This window comes from Ochotona princeps, chromosome X (genome assembly GCF_030435755.1).
Source record: "Ochotona princeps isolate mOchPri1 chromosome X, mOchPri1.hap1, whole genome shotgun sequence".
Classification (NCBI taxonomy): domain Eukaryota; kingdom Metazoa; phylum Chordata; class Mammalia; order Lagomorpha; family Ochotonidae; genus Ochotona; species Ochotona princeps.
The window spans coordinates 104146163-104159070 of record NC_080865.1 but is presented as its reverse complement, the minus strand read 5'-3'; the positions used below and the strand labels follow the sequence as shown (position 1 = coordinate 104159070).

The 12908-nt window shown below is 41.0% G+C and overlaps 1 protein-coding gene across 3 annotated transcripts in view; it reads right to left on the bottom strand.

The window, feature by feature from the left end:
* Positions 1-12908, bottom strand: part of MTM1 (myotubularin 1) — a 91257-nt gene that overhangs the window by 68487 nt on the left and 9862 nt on the right. The gene's annotated exons all lie outside the window — the stretch shown is intronic.

The window sequence follows — 12908 nt, the reverse complement described above, 5'->3', positions numbered from 1 at the left end:
AAATTATGCAAGAGGACTCAAATTTTCACAGATCTCAATTTTTAAAGATAACTTAGGGGCAGCCAAGAAGAATGATAAAAGAATGAGACAATTTAATTCACTCCGTTTTCTCCTTTAAGAATTCTGTTTCCTCCAAATTATGACAGTTTGAAGTAGCATGGATTTGAATGCAATCAAATTAGTAAAGTTGGATTGAATCAGTACTTTCTAGGGAAAGCACAAACCTCATTGAAATAATACATATTCATCACAATTTAGGCATAAATGAAAGCATCACATTCAGAACATAGACAAGATCGCTTTAATACATGGATATATTTAGAGTTGTGGAGATTAAGTATTGCTTTGGTTATTTTATTTCTCACAGTTAATGATACAGATGGATACATATGAAGTCAGGGGGAGGTAAAAATCACATCCAATTCAGCAAGGTGATCATGGCTATTTGCAGTCTTTCTACCAGGAGGCATTTTAAAAGTAGCCACACGCTAACAAAATCCAGCATGGACAATATTAACACACCTTGGCACAGAACCTGTTGCTTTAACAGCTTTGCAAGGCTGGGCTCTAGCCTTAAGAAATGCCCAAGTGACCTCTGAGCAAGATGCAAATAAGGGCAACTGCCAAAAGGAAGAGGCGGTGCTGACCAGGTGAGGCCGATCTACGTGGACTATGCGCATCCCCCAGTGTTTAAGTGTACAAGAGCTCTGCTCACGTCTGTCTCGGCCATGGACGCTTACTGGTACACAGTGGTACTTGACCACTATCTGCTGAATGAATGACTCATTAAATGGGAAATATTCAACATTGTCAAGTGTCACGAGAGGGCATTGGTTCACTGAGTGTCAGAACACTGCAACTGAAGTTTAAAACAGAATCTTTAAGGCAAAATATTTCTGTACAGAAAAGGATGTACCAGGCCTGGTGTGATGGCTCAGTGGCTAAATCCTCGTCTTGCATGCACCAGGATCTCATCTGGACCCCGATTCATGTCCTGGTTGCTCCATTTCCCATCTAGCTCCCTGCTTAATGGCCTGGGAAAGCAGTAGAGGATGGCCCAAGGCCTTGGAACCCTGCATCCATGTGGGAAACCAAGAAGAAGCTCCTGGCTCCTGGCTCCAGGTGGGCTCAGCATCAGCCGTTGCAGCTACTTGGGGATTGAACCAGCAGATGGAAGATCTTCCTGTTTCTCCTTCTCTCTGTAAATTTGCCTTTCCAATGAAATGAATAGATAATTTTTAAAAGGAATGGATATACCAATGTAGAAACACCTAAAAAGAATGAGCAACTGTAAAATGGATGAAAATCAGACAGATCAGTATATAGCATGCTCTGAAAAAACCCTCTGATTTTAAGTGCCCATTTCAAACAAAACAGCCCACTATTCTTAGAGCAGCAGAAAGGATGACATAAACTAGACAAAACAAGTCAGATGTAACTGCCTTCAAAGGATTCAATTAAGAGCTGGCAGGGTGGTAGCATAAGCTAAACCCCCACCTGCAGCACCAGCTTCCCATATGAATCCTGGTTTCTGCACTCTGACCCCACTCTCTGTTTATGGCCTGGGAAAGCGATGGAGGCTGGCCAAAGTTCTTGGGCTCCTGGCTTTGGACAAGCCTAGCCCCACACATTGCACACATTTGGGGATTGAAGCAGAGAATGGAATCTCTCTGTCTCTCCATCTCTCTCTGTAAACCTGCCTTTCCAATAAAATAAATACATCTCTAAAATTTAATCAATTAGTGAAAATAGATTTAAATTGGGGGATCTCTTCAATAACAAAATTTTTAGTAATCAAATACATTTATATTTAAAACATTTTACTAATACAAGTCAATGTTTTTGAACAGAAGTTATCTTGTTACTGTCAAATCAACATAAGAAATTTAAAATGCTGGGTTACAGACCAATCAGCAATCACTGCCCTATTCCTGTTAGCTCACAAACCACAAAGAAATAAGACTTGCTGTTACTTTCAATCCTTATGAAAAACTTTCTAGTTAAATTGAAAGTGCCCACTTTCCCTTCATTTTTACACTGTTTGATTGAACTATACATCTCACATACCATACAAGTCATAATGAGGTTCTTGGTGTATCCAGGGTTCCATAATTATCACCACAATCAATTTTAGAAAATTTTAATCATCCCAAATAGTCAACTAGGCATCCATTAATAGTACTCACCATTCTCTATTCCTGTAGCCTCTAAGAAACAAGGAAATTGCTGACTATAGATTTGCCCGCTCTAGCCATTTAGTGCAATGGAATTATATAATATGCAGTCTTTATGTCTAAAGCCATGGTTTCTGGAGTTATACCAGACACTATTGGTAAAAGCTGGGTCAAGTAAAAATTTGGAACATTCAGGGGTCTAAGAAACAGGTGTTGGCTCCACTGCTGGGCAGCTTCAGTTGATTCCCGAGGCTTTCACAAGCTGGACCGCACAGATGTCAGAATGGCCTGATTCACATCTCAACTCCGCAAGTCACTTTTTGACCTAGGACAAGTTAACTTTAACCCCTCTGGACTTCTGTTGCCATAACCTCTATTTTAATTCATCATTTGGGGCAAAATAAATAAATAAAGGGTTTATACCCATCCATAATATCTGCTACATTGCTAGCATGTGTTCAATGATGAAAGGATAATTACCGAATGCTGACACCCTAGGCAGCCGTGGCCCCAGAAAGATTAGGGGGAGTCAACTACTATAGGCAGAATAATGGCTGCTGGTGAGTTCGAAAGCATTTGCAAAGTATATGATGGCAGTGGCTCAAACAGAACAATAAGCAGCAGTGTAGCACTGTGAAAAACGTACTAGACAGCTGAGCACTGACTGTAGTCTGTCCCTGATTGATTAGGCAAGGGACTTCATCCCTCTTTCTCTAAAAAAATATGTTGGACTAACCGCAATTCAGTAATAATTAGAAGCTACAGTAAAGTTGGCAAAAACCAGCTACTCTTTTGATTACAGTCTTTTGTCCCAATTCCCTAACACAATTAAGTTTTAATCCTTTTTATTTCAAAAACAAACACTGAGGCTGGTGTTGCGCTACAGTGCATTAAGCCACAGCTTGCTATGTTAGCTTCCTGCCAATGCACTGAGGAGGACAAGGATGGTGCGATTATTTGGGCTCCTACTCTCACATGGAATATATGGATGGAGTACTTGGTCCCTGGAACAACTCCAGCTGTTGCAGATATCTGCAAGTGAACTAGCACATGGAACACTGATCTCTGTCACCCTGACTTTCAAATAAAGAAATCCAATAATAATAATAATAATAATAATAATAATAATAATAATAAAAAGTTTTTGCTACATTGGCTTTAAAGCAAAACATATCTATATCATAAGACTCTAGCCAAGAGTAGACCTACATTAGGTTCAGAAAAACAATACTGTGATGCTATGTGCCCAGCCCTCCTGGTGAACTTCGTGTATCCTAACACCAGAGTATCTCTTCTACTTGGGGAAAAGGTATTTTCAAGAGTTCTTTTGAAAGAAACTAGGTTAAATGTGACTGGTCCTGATCTTAGTAGAGAAATTTTACATTAGGAAACATGGTCAAAAAAAAAATTCAGCTAATCTGGTCAACCAATATCTGAGGCCTCTAAATGCCTTTTTAAAAATGATATAAAGGTAGTATATTGAATGAAGCAGAGATTTAAGTCACATGGTCTTTATTTGACCTCAATGGCCCTATCCCCCCTCTCCCTGCCCTTCCCTCCACCCTCTCTTTACCACCACCTTTCGGAAGATCATCACGGTTATCCACCTTTCAACACGGGCACATGTGCTATTCAGACAAAATTCTGATCTGTCTGGGTTATTAATGTATTTGCAACACTTAAAACAGCATCTGGCACCTAAGGGGTATTTAATACATATTAACAGAATGAATGAAATAAGAAACAAAGACATGGCCAATGAAGTTAAAATTTGTCCAGTAATTCACTTAAGTCAGAAATTTACACAAGCCTAAGAAAAATGGTACAAATCCTAGAAGATGGCCTAAATGGCAGAATTACAGCATGCATTCACATCACTTTGAAACAACTTGCACCACAAAGAAAAAACAATGCTATCTTCTACTATAAACTTTCCTAAAGAAGCTACAGAAACCCCTTCCATATGTTTCTTCTCTTAGACCCCTTTCTGAGGAATACAAAAAGTACAATTACACAAAATACCTGGAGCAGACTTAACTGGAAACTTTAAATCAGTGCAAGCCATATTTACATTTATTTAAAACATTTTAAAGCAACAGAAACAGCAAATAATTTTTTTCCCTCCCGGCCTTCGCAAGTAGTCTGTTTCTCACTGTCACCTGATTTGAGGTCAATGACTCTTGCTAAGTGGTTTCTTCTGAACATTCTATGTACAAACAACACAGCAACAAAAAGTATGCAGGCTTTCTTTTTTCATCTTCCTTAATGTGGTCTGGTACTTTTGTGCACTGGTATCTAAATCAAGTTCAGGCATGCTTTTTCTGTGGAGGCTCCTGTGATGGCTGTGGAACCTATCCAGTATCAAAATCTGACTTTTAAATCCAGGCCTTCCTAAGGTGGCTCGCTTTACTTGGAAATCTATTTTGAAAAACGATATCAAGTGCTGTGGCACTGAATACTATCAAATTCAATACTCCCTTTGTTACAAAATAAATTTCTGCAAAGCCCCCCTTGCTAGCTCAGAATGACAATCACTGGTATTATTAACCTAACCAAAATGTTTAAAAATATATACTGTTTTAATCCCAGTGTAAAAGAGAAATGAAAGGAGAGGGAGTTTTAATAAAATAATAATTTGTAATATATTATGTGAACAACTCCCCTATTGCCAGTGTGGCCTCCATGGGGAGAGTCACCCCCAATAGACCCACTCAGGGAAAGTTCTGTTCTAGACGTTGGAGTGCCAGTAAATGCAGGATTTATAGGACTTGATGTATTATGCCTTTTTGCATCAAAGTTGTTATAGCTGTTAGCCAGCTAGTAGGCAAGAAAATGAAAATATACCTTGAGCCATTTGAGCAAAACCATCCTTTGAACAAAAACAAAAAAAGAAAATAAAAATATTTTTAAAAAGCAGCATTCCCAACCCACTGAGACCATATCCACTGTTCATGTAACGTCTACCTTGATTACTTGGCAGGAGGGGTGCTCAACTCATAGGAAAATAAACCATGACCTGCAAAACTAGAAACCAATTCATGTTTAGACATTTTCTTTTGAACAAAGGGTTAGCAGACTTTTCCTGAAAGAGGATCAGGAAGTCAACAGTGGCCACTGGGGCTGCAGAGCCCTGCCGCAACTACTCGGCCCTGTGCAGTAGGACTAAAGCAGCAACATGGAATTGCATGAATGTGCTATTCTCACATCAGATCTCACTCAGGAAAACAGCCCTCCACTCCCTGCTTTAAGCTATGAAGATCCATTATTTCTAAGTGTACTTTCTTGAGTCAAAGTAATAACCAGGTCCCTTTAAACTGAACAATTTGCTGCTGACCCCACTCTTCAGAGCTTGTGGAGATGCTACATGTCCAGTGGTGGAACACTGTGAGTTAAAAAAAAGTATGCTTTTCCATAACCACATCAATGCAGCTCTCAAGTCCCAAATCAGTCACTTAATTCCAAATGATCATGCATCCTTGGGCAACTTGCAGTTTCCAGTTTGTGAAATGGTTGTGGGAAGAAACACATGAACCGATAGCACAGAAAGCAAAATAAAGGCCCTCAAATACCAGTTTCCTGAATGCATGAGTCTCCTGAGTGCTTCTGCCCCTGCCCCCAGGGGCACTAAGGCACGAGGCTGCACGTCTGTAGGATACCTGTGACTGCCTCCCTATTCTACATAGAGGTTCCCAAGAGAGCAATCTACTCTTGGCAAGGCTTTAAAGCAGTTTACCTTCAAAGTACATTTAATTCCATTAAAAAGGGGAAAAAAGGGAAGGAAAGGAAAACACTTGACTCCTACCCAGAGAAACTTTCTGAGGAAGCCCTAAAGAGTTCATCTCATTATCTTCTATTCTGGCACAGGGGATCCAAAAACAGAGCAGAAATTTCTCAGACTAAACCTTAACAGCGCACCCTGCCCCCAACTACAACCAAGTGAACTAACTGAGCAGACACATGTGCGTGAGGGCTTCTCAACCCATCCTGGCCACGTCACATCTCAAAACTACATAATATTAGGAAATTATAAATGTTTAAAAGTACTTCATTTAGAAACTCACTTTTTTTGAAAAAAAAAAAAGAGGGGAAGGGAAATCCCAAAACCTATGGAACGGTATCATAAAATAATAATCATCATCATCATTATAAAAAAAATGCTATTAAAAGGTGGTTTTCTTGGGCCCAGCAGAGTGGTCTAGCAGCTAAAGTACTTACCTTGCACACACCAGGATCCTATATGGGCACTATATTCTATATGGCAGCCCTGCTTCTTATCCAGCTCCCTGCTTGTGGCCTGGGAAAGCAGTTGAGGATGGCAGCCCAAATCTTGGGCTCCTGCACCTGCATGGAACACCTGGAGGAAGTTCCTGGCTCCTGGCTTCGGATCGGCACAGCACTGGCCATTGCGGTCACTTGGGGAGTAAATCAATGGATGGAAGATCTTCCTCTCTGTCTCTCCTCCTCTCTGTATATGTGCCTTTCCAATAAAAATAAATCTTTTAAAAACGTGGTTTTCTTGAAACCTTATCTGTGCAGTAAAATCTGATGCATACAAAGAACTCTAGCCTTCACTTTTGTTTTAGTTATACTTATTGGAGACAGAGAATATAAAAATATGAATAAATATTTCAGCTACTCATTCACTCCCCAAATGTCCACAACAGTGGGAGCTGGGCCAGGCCAAAGATAAAAGACAAGAACTCCATGTAGGTCTCCCACATGGATGATAGGCCCTGGACTACTTTGGGCATCACCTGCTGCTTCCCAGAGTGTCTGTTAGCAGGAATCTACAGAGGCAAGACTCGAACCCAGGCACTCACGTACGGGATGAGCACATCTCCAGCAGTGACTTAATTGCTGTGCCATAACATCTGTAGCTAGCTTTGATTTTAAAGTTGGATAAACAAACAAGATTTTCCCTTCAAATCTACGTCTGTGAAGCAGTAAAACATTACAACCCTTACTGCTCCTCAACTAAACCATTACTCTATATCATTGAATTTTTTTTATTATTTAACTTCATTAATTACATTGTATTATGTGACACAGTTACATAGATACTTGGGTTCTCCCACCCCTCCCCAAACCCTCCCACCATGGTGGATTCCTCCACCTTGTTGCATAACCACAGCTCAAGTTCAGTTGAGATTCCCCCATTGCAAGCATACACCAAACATAGAATCCAGCATCTTATTGTCCAGTCAAGTTCAACGTCTTCTTAGGTATACCCTCTCTGGTCTGAAGACAGAGCTAAAACTATGTAAAAAAGAGGACAAACAGTTTAAAAACCAGCACTTCATAAGCAGCCACTATGATATGGGGGATTTGTTTCGAAACACAGCAGCTCACGAGCTGGCCATATAAATTATTCTTCCAGGAGTCTGTTTTGATTGTATAAAAAGGTACTTCAAAAGCTTGGTGGCAAATGGGATTAAAAGTTTATCCTGACAAAAAATTAATTTGAAATCCATTCACATAAGGGTCTTCAAAAAGTCCATGAAAAATCCATGTTATAACAAAAAGCTATGCATGGATTTCAAAGGTTTTAAAACAGATTTATTTATTTGAAAGGCAGAGAATGATAAAGAAACCAAGAGACATAGAAAGAGGACCTTTCATCTGTAGGTCCTCTCCCTAAATGGCCCCAGTGGCAGAGGCTAGGCCAACACAAAGCCAGAGCCAGGCACTCCATCTGGCAGGAGCACTTGAACTGGCTATATTCCCAGATATCATTCGGGAGCTGCATTGGAAGCAAGGTAACTGGGACTCAAGTCAGCACTCAGAAATGGGATGCAAGCATTGAGGGAGCAGTTTAACTCACTAATCCACAACACTGACCCTTCAAAGATTTTTGCATCAATATCTTATCTTAATTTTATTTTTTTCACAAACCTTTGAAATACCCTTGTATGCTTGTTTCATTAAGTGTTCATTCTTCAGAATTTTGTTTTGAAAAATGCGTTCAGAGTTTAAAACTACCTAAGACACCATCTCTTAAGTGTTAACCATACCTCAATTTTTTTATAAATATTTTTTTAATTGCAAAGTCAGATACACAGAGAGGAGGAGAGACAGAGAGGAAGATCTTCCGTCCAATGATTCACCCTCCAAGCAGCCACAATGGCTAGAGTTGAGCCAATTCGAAGCCAGGAGCCTCTTTCCTAGGTCTCCCATGCAGGTGCAGAGTCCCAAGGCTTTGGGCCATCCTCAACTGCTTGCCCAGGCCATAAGCAGGGAGCTGGATGGGAAGTGGGGCTGCCGGGATCAGAACCGGTGTCCATATGGGATCCTGGCACTTTCAAGGCAAGAACTTTAGCCGCTAGGCCACCATGCTGGGCACATGATACTTTTGGCCTAGACCCAAATAAATGCTGACTCTCCACTGAAAGACTGGAAGGTTAGCAGAGATCAGTAGTAGCAGCAATGGCAACAGCTTGCCCAACAGCCAGCTTGCCACAGCAGAGAAGCATCCAAAGGGAATTCCCAAAGTCTAGCTTAACTGGGATCCCAGGAAACTCAGAGAGAATTTCCAGAGAGGACATACAAACTACCTTCCTTTTGGGGACAGTTACCTATTAGTCCAGCTACAAATGTAAGTGATCATTCATCTTTGTCACAAAACAAGGTAAAAGAAAAATGAATTGATATACTTGTAGATCTTGGCACTACTGGCAGAAAAGAAGTTTTTACAGATGAGGAAGAAATAATGTAAAAGGCAAGGCAGAAATATAAAAGGAGATAAGCAAGAGCCAAAATCAGCAGGAAAACAACTGCAAAGAAAGATGAAGACATTCTACTTCTAAAATAATATGTACAAGTCTGACTAAGGATTTATCTTTTGAAGTAGAAGTATTTGCTGCTCCATAGAAAATAACATTTCCAAGCTCAAAATGAAAATTCTGTTATCAACACTAGGAGAAAAGGCTGGGGACTAGTGATTGGTAATGGGTAGAATGGGGTGATAAGTACGGTTGCCTGGGTTGTTTATACTATCTCTTTGAAGACTGTATCTGACTGTAACTTTATAATTCAACATCCAACCACAATTAGAAACCAACTCAGAGGGACTGGCATTTTGCCTAGTGGCCTAGTGGTTAAGACACTGATGTCTCATATGGGAGCATATGAGCTTGGTAGCTAGCTGTGCCTCCTGCCTCCAACTTCCTAAACCCTGGGAAGTGGCAGGGATGGCTCAAATAACCAGAATCCTACAACCCAATGGAAGCCTTGAATTGAGTCAATGAATTCTGGCTTGGTTGTTACAAGCATTTGAGGAATAAGCGGACAGATGGGAGCCTTCCTTCTCCACCCCACCCCCGTGTGTGTGCATGTGTGTGTGTATGTGTGTCTTTCACTAAATAATTTTTTAAATTCTCAGCAAAGAAGAAATAATCAAGTACATATTCAAAAAAAAAAACCCTATAGCTGACATTACACTAAAAAAAGATTTTATTTTTATATGAAAGGCTGGAGTATAGAGAGAAGAAGAGAAAGAGAGTTTCCATTTGCTGGGTCACTCCCCAAGTGGCCACAACAGCCAGAGCTGAGCTGATCCAAAACCAGGAGCCAGGAGCTTCTTCCAGTTTTCCCATGCGGGTGCAGGGGCCCAAGGACTTGAGTCATCCTCCGTTACTGCTTTCCCAGGCCATAAGCAGGGAGCTAGATCAGACATGGAGCAGCTGGGACACAAACCGGTGACCATATGGGATGTTTCTCCTACTGCCCCAGTAGAGGCTTAGCCTACCATACCATGGGGCCGGCCTCAGACATTACCTTTAAAGTTGAACGATGAAAGGCTCACTCAATAGGAATGGGAACAGAGCAATGGTGGTCACTTCTATCACCTGCATTTACCATCTTTTAGAGAACGTAACAAATTTAATAAATGAAGAAATTAAATAACACATTGGAAGGAAGAAGTAAAACAGTATTTGCAGACAACACTATTAGATATGTTAAAAAAATCCTAAGCATGCTGCAGAAATGCTATTAAAATAAGCAAATTTAGTAAGGTTGCATGATACAGATGATCAACATAATCATTAATCCCATTTTATTAGCAATGAACACTGAAATAAAAATGTTATTTGCAAGAACAGAAAAATGAAGTATTTAAGGCTACATCTAACAAGATCTGTACAAGAACAAATACTCAAGACTGCAAAACACTGATGCGAGAACCCAAGCAATAGCACAGTACAAGGAGAAATGCATTATGTTAAAGCGCGTAAGACTCATTATCATGTTCTCTATATTACTCTATAACACGAACACAATCCCCAGCCAAACACATTTCGCTGTTGCAATTGACAATGACACGGCAGCATGAATAGTGAAAACAATCTGAAAAAGAAAACAAAGCTGCAGGACTTCCACAACCTGGTTTCCAGACTTACCATAATGCTTCAGGAATCCATACAGTGTAAGCTTGGTGTGGAGACAGACACACAGATCAAGGAAACAGAGAAGAGTCTGCGCACAGGCTCATTTTTCTGAAGCTTTAGATTGATTTTTCAACAATGGTTCCAAGGTGATTTAAAGGGAAATAACTTCTACAACTGAAGGTGGAACAATCTGAAGTCCATATGCAAAAAATATATGAACCTTGACCCTTACATGTCACATACCATACAACTCTAACTTGAAATGGCACATGCAGCAGCTTCACATTGCTGCAGAAACGACTGAGTGGCTGCTACAGAGACAGCGTGACCATTCTCCAGGGGTCCGGACACTTGGCTCTCTGCTCAGGATCCCCCCAAGGCTGCAGCTGAGCTGTTGGCCAGGTTGTGTTCCACGGGCGAGGGCCCGGCTTTTGCAGTTCTTTTCTACCTGGTCTTCCTCAGCATCAGTCCAGCAAGATCACTGCAGGGAGGACCCAGACCCTCGCAAAGGGTTTGCTATTCATTAATTCAGTCCCGTGAAGGATATGCTTCTCTTTGGTCAACGCAAAAATCACTCCTACGACCCTAATCATATCTACACAAGCCCCACATTTTCCCATATTTATTGGCTAGAAGCAGGTAGCTCATGCTCAAGGCAAAACCAAAACAAACTCCAGAGGAGAGAAAGAAGGGCAGTACTTTGGGTTCTTGCCTGCCACAATACCTCTAAACTACAAGAGCTGAAACAAACAAAAAGATTGAGAAGGGAACACAAGGAAAACTTTTGTGAACTGAGGTTAAGCAAAGATTTTATTTTTTTAATCTCCTAATTTTTAAAAAATTTATTTTTATTAGAGAGACATATTTACAAAGATGAGGGCCAAAATGATCTGCTAGCTCACTCCCTAAAGGGATGCAATAGTCAGAGCTGAACCAATCTGAAGTCAGCAGCCAGGAACCTCCTCCAGGCCTCCCACACGGGTGCAGGGTCCCAAGGCTTTGGGCCATCCTCCACTGCTTTCCCAGGCCACAAGCAGGGAGCTGGAAAGGAAGCGGGGCCGCCGGAACACAAACCGGTGCCCATATGGGATCTCAGAGCTTACAGGCTGACAATTAGCCAGTTGAACCATGCGCCAGCCTCAGGCAAAGATTTCTTTGGCACAAAAAGCACAAACCATAAGAAGGGGGCAAATAAATGACTTCAAAGTGTTTAATCTTTGGAACACTCAGGAAAATGAAAGGAAAAATCAGTGTGAGAGAAAATCTTTGCAAATGACATATCTGACAAGAGACTTGCTTGCATCCAGTACAAAGAACACTCATAATTTAATGAGACAGACAACCCAATTTTGTAAGAAACGGGCTTATTTCAGATTTGAGCACTTTACCAAAGGAAAGTTTAATGGCCAATAAGCACATGAAGACATACTCATTATGGTTAGTCATGTGGAGTATGCAAATTAAAAGCACAACAAAATGCCATTACATACAACCCAAATGGCTTTAAAGAACGCATACACATGTAGTATACGTAATATATGTTTTATATATGTGTGAGTGTTGATGAAGATGTGGCCTCAGTGGAACTCTTAGACTTTGCTGCTGGGATTGCTAGATGGCACAATAGCAGTACCATTTGGACACCAAGTTGGCTGTTTCTTGTAAAGTTAAACATATACTAAACATAGGCCTCTAAAAGCCACACCTAAATGAAATGAAAACATGAGTCCACAAAAGGCTGGTTACTCAATGCTCATGGCAGCTTCATTCACAATGGCTAAAAATAGAATCAGCTCAAATGTTCATAAACTAGTGAATGGGCTAATTGTTACATGTAGTCTATAAAATATCACTCAGCCAATTCATGTGTAACAGCATAACAATGGATATAAAAAGTAACATGTTAAGTGAAAGAAATCAGTCACAAAATAACACATAATACATTTCAAAGAGCTACTAGCATTCATAGCACAGTCTTTAGCCCTAACGCAATGAAGTTGCAAATCGGTTTGGAAAATACCCAGGAAACACATGTGTAAGCTTTATTAAAACTGTACTTCTGGGGCCCAGCAGCGTGGCCTAGCGGCAAAAGTCCTCGCCTTGAACGCCCCGGGATCCCATATGGGCACCGGTTCTAATCCCGGCACCTCCACTTCCCATCCAGCTCCCTGCTTGTGGCCTGGGAAAAGCAGTCGAGGACGGCCCAATGCATTGGGACCCTTCACCTGCGTGGGTGACCTGGAAGAGGTTCCTGGTTCCCGGCTTCGGATCGGCGCGCACCGGCCCGTTGCGGCTCACTTGGGGAGTGAATCATCGGACAGAAGATCTTCCTCTCTGTCTCCTCTGTACA